A 14,189-nucleotide genomic window follows, 5' to 3' on the forward strand; every position below is an offset into this window, starting at 1 on the left:
GTCATTACATGCACATGTATCTGCCAACACATGCTGGACTTCACAACAATGCGTGACATGCTTGCCTGCCAACACTTGCTTGTTAAGACCTGTTGGCAGACTTGACCACAGTTATAACTTGCATTTTGTATGTTTATTTGGAAAACAATGTAATCACCATGGCTTTGACTGTTATGCAACAGATGAAACATGTATAAACAGTTTTTAAAAAAACGTAATTGGTAAATATTTAACAAAATAAATAAAACATGATAAAACAAATAATATTACAGTTTAAAACTAAGTCAGTGTGTGGCCTACAGGGATCCTTATGTACAGATTAGTGGCCATTGTTTCTATTTGACTTTGACAACACTGAGCTAAACCATAGAAAATAAAAGGTCTAAAGAAGCCAAAGGAGAAAAATATCTAGTTGATTTTTTTCTCCCTTACTTAGATACAGCTGGTTGATATCCCCAATCAAGAGTGGGACCTTCTGGAAGTAGAAAAGAGGAGGAGAAATAGCCCACCTGACCCCAGCAGGAACTGGGTTCCATCAAGCAGAAGGTCCATTAGAATAGTCCAAGTGACTCTGCATCAAGAGTATGGAAAAGGATCCCATCAGAGTCCTAGTTGCCAAGGTGGGAATTCAAGTCAGTGGGCATGCCTCTTCTCTCTCCCACCAGAGCCTTGCAGAGGTAGAAGAGGGGAAGTGAATCAGAAGAGGACGAAGGAAACAGGTTTAGGTATAATAGTAGCTATAGCAATGGGACATCCCCAACAATAAGGAAAGCTATACCTCTCGTATCCCTCACACCACTAAAAGGCCTTTTGGCACATGGGACTATACGTATAAGCACAACTGGAACAGCCCACATGTATAGTTACACTTTTTTTTATTTATGGAATAAAACAAACAGTTCCATAACAATATAATAAAAAAGATGATTGCATATGAAACTGCAAATCTACTATGTACAACTTGCTATTCCTTTTAAATATATAATAAAGTCATGTAAATTTCTTTTTTTTCCTCCCTTCCCCCCCCCACTCCCCTTAGCTTCAGAGACTTAAGCTAGCAAAGGTAGGTGGAAGTTACAGAGGCAGATTTAGCCTCAACATAAAAACTTCCTAACAATTAGAATTGTCCCCAAATAAAACGAACTACATCATAAAACTATTTGCTGTTATTGCAGGCTAGATGAGTATCTTTTTAGGGCCATTATAAGCATGACTAACATATCAGATAAGGGGTTGTACTAAATAACCTCATGGAAGGTCTCTTCCAACATTGAGATTCTAAGATTCTATAGTTTAAGGGTAAACAAAATTTTACAACTATTAACAAAACCTCCAGGAATATTACTTCTTTCTCATACTTTCCCAATAATGTGTATATAATTTACATTGGGAAGAATTGTCACCAGGAGGGTAATTTATTCACAAATTTGGAAACATTTTAAAATTATATTTCCAAGAGGAAGCACATTAGGTGTCTTGTCTGTACTGGTGCTCCTCTGGCAACACAGGGCTACAAGTTGCTTTTATTGCTATGCAAAATCATGATGCTAAATCAAGCTACTTCCTCCTATCTGCTGTGTGTGCAATGGCCAGCTCATTAAAAAGACTAAGAACCCTCTTGTTAGCTAGGAGGAAAATTATTGCAGCAACATGAAAGTTTTTGGAACTCTTCTTATATAAGAGAAACTTACAAATAAACTGAAGGTATTTTCTCCAGTGATAAATTAATATTGAGGTTCATATCTCTTGAGGCCTTACAAACTAGGCAAAATAGCCCTTAAAATAAATGAGCAGCTAAAATGCAGTAAAAAGAAATGTTGGTCTAATCTCATTGGTCTGATAAATTATTATGAGATATGTAAAGCATACAGCACTTAAAAGAAACTCTAAATAGTCACAAGAGCAACCTAAGAGAACTAGATAATCTGAGTGCCTGTAATTGGATCCAGTGAAATTCCCTCTACTTGGTTTGGCCAATTACCTAGCAAGAGGTGTTACCAGGGAGTTCTTTCTGTGTAGGAAAGGTTAAATGCCACAAGTTCATTGATCTACATCAACAAACATTCATTAAGCACCAACTGTATGATGAGAAGAGAGTTTCAGCCTTTACTAGACCCCCTTTGGAGACTCAACATTTGAAGACTACTGGCTTCCAGTTTTGAGAGGGAAGATGAAAAGGTCAATCCCACTTCGCGTTACTGAAGGAAAAGGTTCTGGGAAGATAGGAGAGGAACTGGCAATCTCCATCATGTCCTTATTCCCTACTTACTATCTAGAGACTTCAGGGAGTTTCTCTTTGGGTAAGATACAGGACACTCTCTCTTAGTTGAGCTGAGTCACCTTAGTCCCAATGAGACAGCTCCTTTATTTGTATTGTCTGGTACATATTCTCCTATTTATACCTTCTCTGATTTTTACTTTGCTATGATTTAGATAAATGGGCTTCTTTGCTATTTGCCACGTGTGTTCATTGTGGAGCTGGTATTAGGTAGAAAAGGAATCAAGCCTTCGATATAGACTTGGAGGTCTCCCTTCCCTCCAAATGACAAAGCAATCAAAAGTCAGTTCAAACTCAATCATATCCCCTAGACCAGGGCTTCTTAAACTTTTTCTGCTTGTGACCCCTTCAGTGCTTCTTAAAGTATGGGTTTGAGTTTAAGAAACTCTAGATGAACAATAAAATGAGAAGATAGACCTCTAGCCCAGTCCTCCCTCTCTCTGAGTGGTGGCCTTCAGCTCCCACCTCCTGCTTCCTTTCCTGGCAGGAATGAAAGTCTCCCTTGGAGAGAGAAGAAGAGGCTAGAGATGTCTATTCTGCCTCCCTTCAAGGCACACCAGGACAAGTTGGTAGTTAGAGATAAAAAAAGAAAGAGAGAAGAAGGAAGGAAAGGAGGAAGATAGGAAGGAAGGAAGCATTTATATAGTGCCTACTATGTGCTGAGCACTTTTTAGAAATATAATAGCTCACATACATTTAGTTCTTAATTCAAAATGCTTTCCTTGCTACCAACCCGTGGTAATCCATTTACCATTTCCATTTTACAAAATGAGAAAACTGGAGCTCAAATGTATAAAATGGCTTGCCCAAAGTCACAAGAAATAAGGAAAAGAACCAGAAATTGAACTGGGATCCTCTGCCTGGATCCAAATCCAGCATTCTTACTATGATCTTTCCATTGCTGAACCAAAAGCCTTGCACTGGCTGAGTTTTGTGATGATGCTGCTCAGCATTTTAATCCACCATCAACACCTCACATTCTCCAAGGATTTTAAATGCTATAATACCACCAATAATACCTCCCCAAATCTACTTCTTTTCTTCTACTGTGTCCTTCTAACTAGAATATAAATGGCAGCAAATTTACTTTAAAACAATTCTTTGATGTACATATAATTTTACCATTTGTTACAGATGAAAGCAAATTTGCATACTAATGAGATAGATGTGCATGTTAATTTTTACATAACAAATTAGATCTTGGCAGAATATTTGATACTGCAGAACATAGAGCATCTCCAATGGTTTTTTCGGAGTTGATACATGTTTCAATTTTATAATTGTCAATGCTGTGTTTAGAACCAAGGCTATAGTAAAGTCAGGATGCAACCCAGGCAAACGCTGCCAGAAATACCTCAGATTCATTATGCATTTGATTTTGAATTAATTTTTGGTCGTTGCTCATTCAGAAACCTTTTACTGTTGCCATATTTTTGAGACCCCCACATTCAGTTACAAGACCCCCTGCAATTGCCCAAGGCTGAGGATGGTTTGGGAGTAAGTGACATAATCAAAGTCACATCCCCCAGCCCCTCATTAGAATAGATTCACTTCTCATTATAATATTCATTCCTCTCATTAATTGTTAACCAATCCAAGTTGATTGCCATCTGTCAGAACACCCACTCTTCCAAGGGTATATAAGCATCGAGAAGTCACCATGATTTTTCTTTACTCACTGAGAAGAACAAATGAGCTTATTTTACTGGTTACTTGCTAGCTATAGTTAATAAAATTGATTATAATTTACCCAGAAACTCTCAGCAACACCACCACAACAGGCCCAAGTGGACCAGCCTACCTAGGCATACCTGGCCCACAATCTATGTACACTTAGGGTTATAGGCATGAGTCACCAAAAAAAAGAAGTACCACATTCTACCAATTCAGAATTATGCAAGATAATTATTCAACAGTTCAAATCCAGTGCTGGATATGTGTGTGTGTGTGTGTATTATATAATTTAGATATATATAAATATAAATATATATATATACATACACACACATACATATATATATATATATATATATATATATATATACATAGACTGATCCAAGGCAGGCTAGAGGTGAAAGTTCACCTATCAGAGCTTAGTAAACCAAGGGTTGAAGTCCAAGTTATTTATGATAATACTTTTTAGAGGAAACTAGATGTGCAGTAAACAAAGTACTAGGCCTAGAGCGAGAAATTTCGAACATAGCCTAAGACACTAGCTATACCACCTTGTACAAGTCACTTAACAACTGTGTCTCAGTTTCTTCAACTGTAAAATAAGGATCATAATAGCACCTATTTACAAGATTGTTGTGACGATCAAATAAGACATTATGTATAATGGGGCTTAGCACAATGCCTGGTACCTAATAGGCACTTAATAAATATTTATCCTTTCCCTTTCCCTTTTTTATGGAACGAAGTGGGTGCTTGTCAAGTGAGGAATGACTGAACCAACTGTAGCACATTGATGCAATGAAATATTAATGTTCTATGAGAAATGATGAATATAAGGAATTCAGAGAAATGTAGGAAGATATATTAATGCACAGTGAAATAAACAAAACCAGACATATATTACATTACATATTATAGATATACAGCTACATAAAGATATATTACATTACACATATGATATTATATATACATAAATACATACAGAGTGATATGATATGGCATGATATGATATGGTATATTTCCAGAAAGACATGCCAGCTAGGCAGGTGGAAATGCCAGTGTAAAGCTCAGGGGAGAGAGGAATCCTGTACATAGAGGATATGGTTCTTCTATGAGAGTGAAGAGTGAAAATGTATAATCGAATGAGCATTATCAAAGAAATGTAAAATTGTTTGCCTTGCAAGCACATTCAGCAGCAGCCAACTTAACTGCTAACAAATAACAATCCTGCTGGACCTGCTTTAAATCAATCTTCAAGGCTCCTTTGTATTCAAGATATTGCTTGTTTGGAAATAGATCCTGCTAAATCTTGCAGCAAGAGCTTGGATCTCTGGTGCCCTGATAAATAAGGTAAATATTTGTCCTAGAGTCTTGTTTTATAATCAAGTTCTTTAACAAATCTACCTTTTGATATGTAATGCAAAGATTTCTTTAAAAAATCAGTACAGCTCAGGTAGAATTATCATGTTTCTAATTTTCAGCATCCTAATTTAGGTTTACACTTCTAAACATAATGTTTTACATAATTGCACATGTATAACCTATTTTTTTAGATTTATTTGTTTATTTTGTTTGCAATTTTCAGTTCCTCAAGCTTTTGAGTTCCAAATTTTCTCCCCCTCCTTCCCCACCCTCTCCCCAAGACAGCAAACAATCTGATACAGGCTCTACATATGCATTCACACTAACCATATTTTCACATTAGTCTACATCTGATTGCTTACCATCTCAGGGAGGGGTTAAGGGAAGATAGAATTTGGAACTCAAAACTTCAAATAAAAGTGTTTTAAAATTGGGGAAATTTTTTCTAAACATGTTTACCATCAACTCCCAATTATTCATTCTGTCACAAAGATGACTTTCTTTGCTTTCTAATTTTTAGTCTGTTTTTCTTTCCTACTGTCAGTGTTTCAGAAACTTTATAATTTGAATTTTAAAACAATTTATCTTCTGGCTAACAATATGGATAATAGAGACTGCATTTCCTTTATCCAATTCATGTGTACTTTACTGTATAATATGACAGCTGAGTCCACCATCATCCTCGGTGTGGGTTAAAGGTTTTAAGGAAGCTCTTGAAGATGGTACTGCAGGAAACTCAGGATAGTTTTTGCAACTATAAGGACAATCTTTGAGTTTGCCTAAACCTCCTTAAGGCTGTAGCTGTAGAACAGCTGGCCAGCAGACACCGTAATGTGCAGTCAAAAGGTCAGTCACCCTGATTGATTTGAAGTTCATTTATTTTTCTCTTCCCATGACCTCTCTCCATTAGTAAAGATGATAATGAACCTAAAAAGCAAGAAATGAAAGGGGAGAGGGTAAGTAGAGTTGAAATAATCCACTAACCCTATGGACAAGTCATAAAAATCAGCATTAGACTGTAATAAAACATATTCACTACCAATTACTTTTGGTTTAGGATGAGCAGTCTGTGCTTCTCAGTTTATTCAAAAATTCTATAAAATGGCAGGTGACCAGGGAGGCCACAGGACAACTAAGGGATTCAATTTAATTCACCAATATTTCATCAAGCAGAGAGACTCAATGTGCCTGGGGTACCGGGATGCTAGGTCCTAGAGGCAGGGGAAGGAGGGAATATAAGAATATAAATTCAAATTATAAAGTTTCTGAAACATTGAGAGTAGGAAAAAACAGACTAAATATTAGAAAGCAAAGAAAGTCATCTTCTAAGAGTGTAGTTGATGGTAAATATATCTATAAATAGAATAGAATAGAATAGAATAGAATGGAATAAAATAGAATAGAAAGTTCCCTAAAGGAACTTTCAGTTCAACTGGGGAGAAAAAATGGAAGCATATGAAATAGAATAATAGAAGATTGCTTATGACAAATGTTTAAAGATGTGGGAGGGATCAAGATGGCTTATTGGAAAACTACACTTTTCCCTTCACAATTCTCCCTGGTGAATCTTAAGGAAACTATTATGTCATACATTCTGTAAAGATGAAAGAAATTTCAAAATAAGTAACAATAAAACACATCTTCATCCCTTTTTTTAGAATGATGAAACATGAAGGATGGTTGTTTTTTCATAAAAACAGGTTTTATGAGACATGTGAAGTAAAAACTGATTTTCCTCTGATAATAGCCAGAAGTGACAGATTCTGAATAGGAAATAAGCATTCATTTGCTGGCATCATGCCCAGAAGGATAGTTAATCCTACTTCTATCACCAGATATTTAAAGTTCTATTCTAGAACATAAGTGCAATAAAAATGAATGGAAAAGACTGAATATAATAAGAATTATTAATGCAACATCAAGAGAAAACAAGATTGAAAAAAAGTATGAGATATCTAGAATTCTTGTAGAAACATAATTGGTATGGAAGTCTGGGTTTAGAAATAACTTAAGACCTGGCAGAAAAACAAGAGGTGGCTCTATGGCATAACACTGAGCTTAGAGTCGAGAAGAACTGAATTCAAATGTGGCCTCAGAATCTTACTAGTTGTGTGATCCTGGGCAAGTCATTTAATTTCTGTCTGTTTCAGTTTCCTTATCCTTAAAGTGCAAATAACAGTAGCATCTGCTTTACAGGGTTGTTATGAGGATCAGATGAGATAATATTTGTAAAACGCTTTGATCTCCTTGATGTGCTATACAAATGCTAGCTATTATAAATAAAAAAATAAGATGAAATACAAAGCTTGAATATTACATTTCAGTAAAACACAAAAGAAAATTGCAAAGAAACACTAGAAAGAGAAGAAAATCTTGGATATCTTGAAAAACATGTTTCATAGACACTTCGAGCTCAACATATCCAAAACTAAACTTAGTGTCTTCACCTAAAACTCTCCCCTCTTCCAAACTTCCCTATTACTGTAGAAGATTCCACTATTATGCCTGCATGGTCACCCAGGATCACAACCTCAAGTGTTACTCACCCCACATATTCAATTTATTGCAAATTTTATCATTTCTCCCTTCACAAAAATTTTCATATACATCCCCTTCTCTCTACTTAACACAGTTGTCACCCTAGTGCAGCCCCTTATTGCTTCATGCCTGGAACACTGGAAAACTTTCAGTTGGTCTCCCTCCCTCAAATCTCTCCCCACTCTTCTCAATCCTCCACAAATCTATCAAAGTAATTTTGCTAAAGTGCAAGTCAAACTATGTCACCCTTCTACTTAATAAGCTGCATCAGCTCCCTTTGCTTCCAGCATCAAATATAAATTTTTCTGTTTGGTTTTAAGGCCCCTTCCTATTTTTCCAATCTTCACACTTTACCCCTCCATGTACTGTACAGCCTCAGTCAAACTGAGACCTGTTTAAGACCTGATTGGCCAATAATATGTCCCAAGTCAAGCTCTACTTAGTCATTGTTTGGACCCTGATTGACTCAGAATGAACATAAATAGCAATTGTTTCTGTTTTGGTCAGAAACCCTGAGGGTCTTCCCCTCCCAGATCTTTTTCTTTTTTTTTTTAAAGAGGCCATTCTTTGCCTCGTTTCTTATTAAACCTTAATCATTGAATAGGCTTTGCCTCAGTCAAACTGAGACCTGTTGAAGACCTTAGCTTGAAAAAGCCAAGGTCCCCCAATGCATTCTGGGCCATCTCCAGTCATCCTGATCTATATCTGGCCACGGGGCCCAGATGACTTCAGAAGAGAAAGTGAAGCTGGTGATTTTGCACACTTCTCCCTCACTTAAATCCAATTCACTTGCATGTCATGATGCCACTTTTGTGATGTTACGGCCCTCTTTGAAAAGGAAAGACAAACAGAGAAAACCATCTCCCATTTCTGTATTTTTTTTTCATTTGTTGTCCTCCTGCCTGGAATATACTCCCTCACACCTCTACTTCCTGGCTTTCCTGGCTTCCTTCCAGACTTAGCTCAAATCCCAAAGGCAACAAGGCTTTCCCAGCATCCCACACTGTTCATACCTTTCTTCTGAGATAATCATGTATTATATAGATACATGGGATGGATAGATAGATGAGTAGACTGATGGATGGGGGGGTAGGGGAAGGAGGAGGAGGAGGAAGAGGAGAGAGAAAGAGAGAGAGAGAGAGAGAGAGAGAGAGAGAGATATCTTGCATGTAAATTTTTTTACATGTTGTTTCTTCCATTAAGATGTGACCTCTTCATGGTAGGAGGTGTGGTGTTTTTATTTCTTTGCTTTTTGGTATCCCTAGAGCATATATTGCATAGTGACCAGTACATAGTAAGCGCTTAAATAGTACTTGTTGACTGACTGACTGATAATATACAGTTTGAAAGGATATACAAGATGCCAGCAGAGAAAAATCTTGATTTAACTCATTAAGAACTGTGATTACCAAATTCTAATACTACTAGGACAAAGGGGAAATATTAAAATCAACCAGGAAGAAACAGATAACACATAAAAGAACTCCAGGTAGAATTACTCAGGACTACTCAACATCTAAGAGAAAACAAAGGAAAACTATAATGTGATAAAAAGGCAAAGAAAAACAACTCATGTTTTTCTATCCTGCAAAGTTTGACATAAGGATAAAAAAAACTTAAGAATTAATACCTTCCATTCATTTCACATCCACTTCAAATCTTTTTTTCCTAGTGAAGCTTTGCTTTTAGAAAACTTTCCCCTCCCTAAAATACAAAGCATGGAAAAATATTTCTTGATTCCCTTCATTTTCCCCTCTAGTAAGGAAATCAACATCCACTGGAAATGCATAACTTCCACTTGGCTTGGAAGAAATATAATCATTGAACACCTGAAGCAAGTCACCATACAATTTCTCCTGCTCTCCATTAAACCTGAAATTTTCAGCCTCATTTTTAAATTATTCATGAGTGTTAAAATCTAGTTAAATTTTTTATGTTCAATTATCACTGATTAACTCAACTCAACCACACACAACTTCCTTTTCTTAGTTTCAATATTAACTCTGTGGCTATGTCCACCTCCTATCCAGCCTTATACCAACCTCTTAACTGTTTCACCAATGTTCCTCATCCACCAATCCACTCTATCAACTTGTTTTAATTGTTGCACTAACTTTCCTTTCATTTTCTTGTCAACTATCTTCTCTTCTTCCTTTCATCCTTTCTTTCTGCTTCCCACTTCAGGTTCAACTCCCCAGTGTGCCTCAATCTTTTCGTACCTTCCTTGACTGTCCTAAATTCTGTTCCTCTTTCATTATGATAAGAAAATCTGGAATGGTATATGACTCTTTATATTATTCTCCTTCAGATGTTCCTCAAGTTCTCCCAAATGTCTTCTCTCATATTCAACCAGAGCCTACTTTACTAGGTCAAACTCCTCAAAACATCTATATGATTTTTTCCTCCTTATTCAGTTCAATTGCTGTTTCTTGTTCTTCTAGGAGAAAGTCCAACAAATCTTATGGGACTATGGAAAATAAGAAGAGGTATTGAAGCAAGAAATAGTTGGGTAAACTGGAAAGAATATTGTGAAAACTAGGTACGGACCAACATGTCACACCATATACCCTCACAATCTCCAAATGACTTCATGACCTAAATGAAGGTGACATCATAAACAAATTAGAGGGGCAAGGAGAAAATTACCTGTTAGATCTATGGATATGGGAAGAGTTCATAACCAAATAAGACAGCTAGTGGATCACAAAAAATAAAATTGACAGTTATGATTACATAAGATTTAAAAGTTTTTGCACAAAAAACACATGTAGCTAAAATTAGGAGAGAAGCAGGTAAATAAGGGGAAAAACATCTTTGCGGTGTTTCCATGATAAAGGTCTTATTTCTAAGATATATGAGGAAATGTTCAAATGTATAAGAATAGAGGTATTCCCCAATTGATAAATGGTCAAAAGTTATGAATAAACTGTTTTCAAAAAAGAAATATAGGTTATCAATAACCATATAAAATGCCCTAAATCACTAGCACTTAGAGAAATTCTAAGTGAAATAGCTCTAAGTTCCACCTAACAACTCCTCTAGCATTAATGTGCTGTTTGGTGGAACAATGAAGTAGTCTAGTCATTCTAGAAAGTAATTTGTATCTGTGCATCCAAAGCTATTAAACTAGGCATGCTATTTGACTAGGTGATACTGCTACTAGATATAAAAGAGTCAAAGAGATTGAAGAAAGAGGGGAAATGACCTATACGTAGAAAAATATCTATAGCATTTCCTTTTGTAGTGGCAAAATTGGAAACTGAGGGAATTTCCATAGATTAGGGAATGGTTGAAGATATTATGATTATAGTCCAATAGAAAAAATTCCTATGATGTGGATTTTGATGGAGAAATACTTTTGGATATCAAGAATATTGACATTTCTATGTATAATTAAGGTGGAGTGTCGGTACAGATCATGAGTTAAATGGGTCATTTGAACCATAAGGAATTGGGAGCTCAAAAGAGGAAAAAGTAGTGGGGATTTAAGGTAGAAACCCTTGTCTTGAGCTTAGAGAGAGGAAGAATCACACAGAAGAAGAAGGGAAAGAAATGAACATCTGCACAACTCAGAGCTAACACAGACACACACACACAGACACACACACACACAAACACACACACACACACACACACACACACACACACTTAAGGTTCTTCCTGAGAAGTGCTTCTCCAGTCCCTTCGTCTCTCTTCCAGGAATAAAACTAGATTGCGCTTAGAATATTGATAACAGTCACTTAGATATGGCAGAAATTCAAATATTTCATACTCAAAGCAAATCAGAAATGAAAGAGATAAGCATAAGTAAAAAAGAGGCAAAATAATTTCTATTTGGTTACATATAGAACCCTAGAGAATCAATGAAAAAACTGACAGCAGTATGGTACAGTGGAAAGTTGGCCTCAGGGTCACAGGACCAGATTTCAAATACAACCTTTATCACTTATCTTTATGACTTTGGACAAATCACTTATCTTCCCTAGACTTCAGTTTCCTCATCTGCAAAATTGTATTAAATTTTCTCAGAAGTTCCTTCCAGCGTTAGAGCTAGATACTTACTAGTAATTTCAGTAATGTAGCAAAATACAAAAAATAATCATTTTTAATATACTACTAATAAAAACACAGAAGGAGGAGCTAGGAAAGGAAATTCTCATGTTAGATTAAAAATACATCAAATTTTGGGAGTGTCAACCTGCTCATGAAGGACTTTTATAAATACAGAGACAAAAAAAATGTTTTACAGATGTAAGATGAAAATAATTGGAAAGATTCAACAGCTGTTGCATGTCAATACACTATAAACTTAGGGTTATGCTAATCAAATTACCAAAGGAAAATTTCATAGAATTAGCTAAAAAATAATTCATTTGGAGTAATAAAAAGGCAAAAAAATATAATAAATAAGAGATGTGAAGAAAAGAATAAGGTAGAAGGGAATATCACACCATGGCTCAAAGTATGCAATAACTTTGTAATTATAGAAATTGTTATTAGATAAAATACAGAAAAATGGATCAATGAAATGGACTAGATAAGCAAGCCTAGCAAACGCATTTAGCAGGAACTCTATTTGGCATGACTCCTACCTAAAACAGAAAGCAGTCTGGCAACAAACAGTTTGAAAAAAGAAGAAATACAAATTCTGAAAAAGCCACCTGAAAATGTTAATCATTACTAATAATGAAGCAAATTAGGCTTCAGATTCAGGCTTGCAAATTAAAGCAAGCTTGAAATAATACCTCGTAACCATCAATCTAGCAGAGATGCTAAAAGATAGCATAAATAATTATTGGAGGGCTTGTGGGAAGAAAGCATGCTAATTTACTGCTGATGGAGCTTTGAATTGATTCAACCATTATAAGAAAACAACTGAAAATTATGGAAGGAAAGTAACTAAATCATTTATATCCTTTAACCCAGAGGTATTACAAGTGGGAATATATAGTCCAATGAGGTTATTGACAAGAAAATACTCAGCTGTACAAAAATATTCATAGCAGCATTATTTTTTAAAAGAAAAGGCTGGAAATAAAATGTGTCCAATGACTAGATAATGGCAGAACAAATTATGGGACAGACATAAAATAGAATATTATGAAGCCATAAAAAATAACTAATATACAGAAAAACATTGGGAGACTTTTAAGAAGTTATGCATACCATGAAAAACAAAGCCAAAACAGCAATCTATATTGTGACTACGAGAATGTAAATCAAGTCAGCATGGAAAAGCAAAAAAAAAAAAAAATCCGGCCAAATAATAACAACAGCAAACATTTATAAAGCATTTACTATGTGGCAGACATTATGCTAAGCATGTTGCAATTATTATCTCTATTGATCCTCATAACAACCCTAGGAGGCAAGTACTATTATCATGTCCATTTTACAGATGAGGAAACTGAGACAGGCAGAGATTGTGTCTTGCCCAGGATGACATAGCTAGTAAGTATCACAGGTCAAATTTGAACTCATATCTTTCTTACTCCCAACCCAACACTCTATTCACTATGTCACTTACATGCCCACAACAATCAACTGACAGGTATTTATTAAGCATCCACTATGAATGAGATAATCTCTACTGACAATGAACTTACATCCAACAGAAGAGAAAGAAAAAAAAATATATATATATATATATACATATGTATGAGGCATAAATATAAAGTGAGTGAAAACAAATATGTACAAAAGAGTTAGACACAAGGTAATATGAGAAGAAAGGCACTAGCACTTTGGAAGGATCAGGACAGGCTTTGTTTAAAAGATGGCATTTGAGCTGCATCTTAGAGGAAAAGAGATGAGGAAAGAATTAACTCCAAAAATGGCAAAGAGAGAAGAGTAGTGTCAAGGTGGGGATGAGATCATGGATGAGGAACAGGGAAGTCATTTTGGTTGAATCACAGAATACGGGGAAAGGACTAACATCTAATGAGATAGGTTAAGGCCAGGTTTTATAGGGCTTTAAAAGCCAAGGAGCAAAGGAGGTTATATTTTATCCTAGAGGAAAGACGAAGCAACTGGCATTGGTTGAATAGGAGTGTCCCATTGTCAAATCTATGCTCAAGAAAAATCAATAAGCATTTATTATGCACTTACTAGGCCAGCAGTGCCTATGATGAACCAAAAAGGTCCATCAATGAACATTTATTTAGCATCTACTACATGTCAGGCTCAGCATGGGGGGGTACAAAGAAAAGCAAAGGACGATCTATGCTCTCAAGGAGATCACAGTCTAATGAGGGAGATAACATGCAAGTAACTATGTACAAACAAGCTACATAGAGGATAATTGGAGATAGTCAACAGAGGGAAGGCACAGTATGAA

The sequence above is a fragment of the Trichosurus vulpecula genome, chromosome 1, assembly GCF_011100635.1.
Source record: "Trichosurus vulpecula isolate mTriVul1 chromosome 1, mTriVul1.pri, whole genome shotgun sequence".
NCBI lineage: Eukaryota > Metazoa > Chordata > Mammalia > Diprotodontia > Phalangeridae > Trichosurus > Trichosurus vulpecula.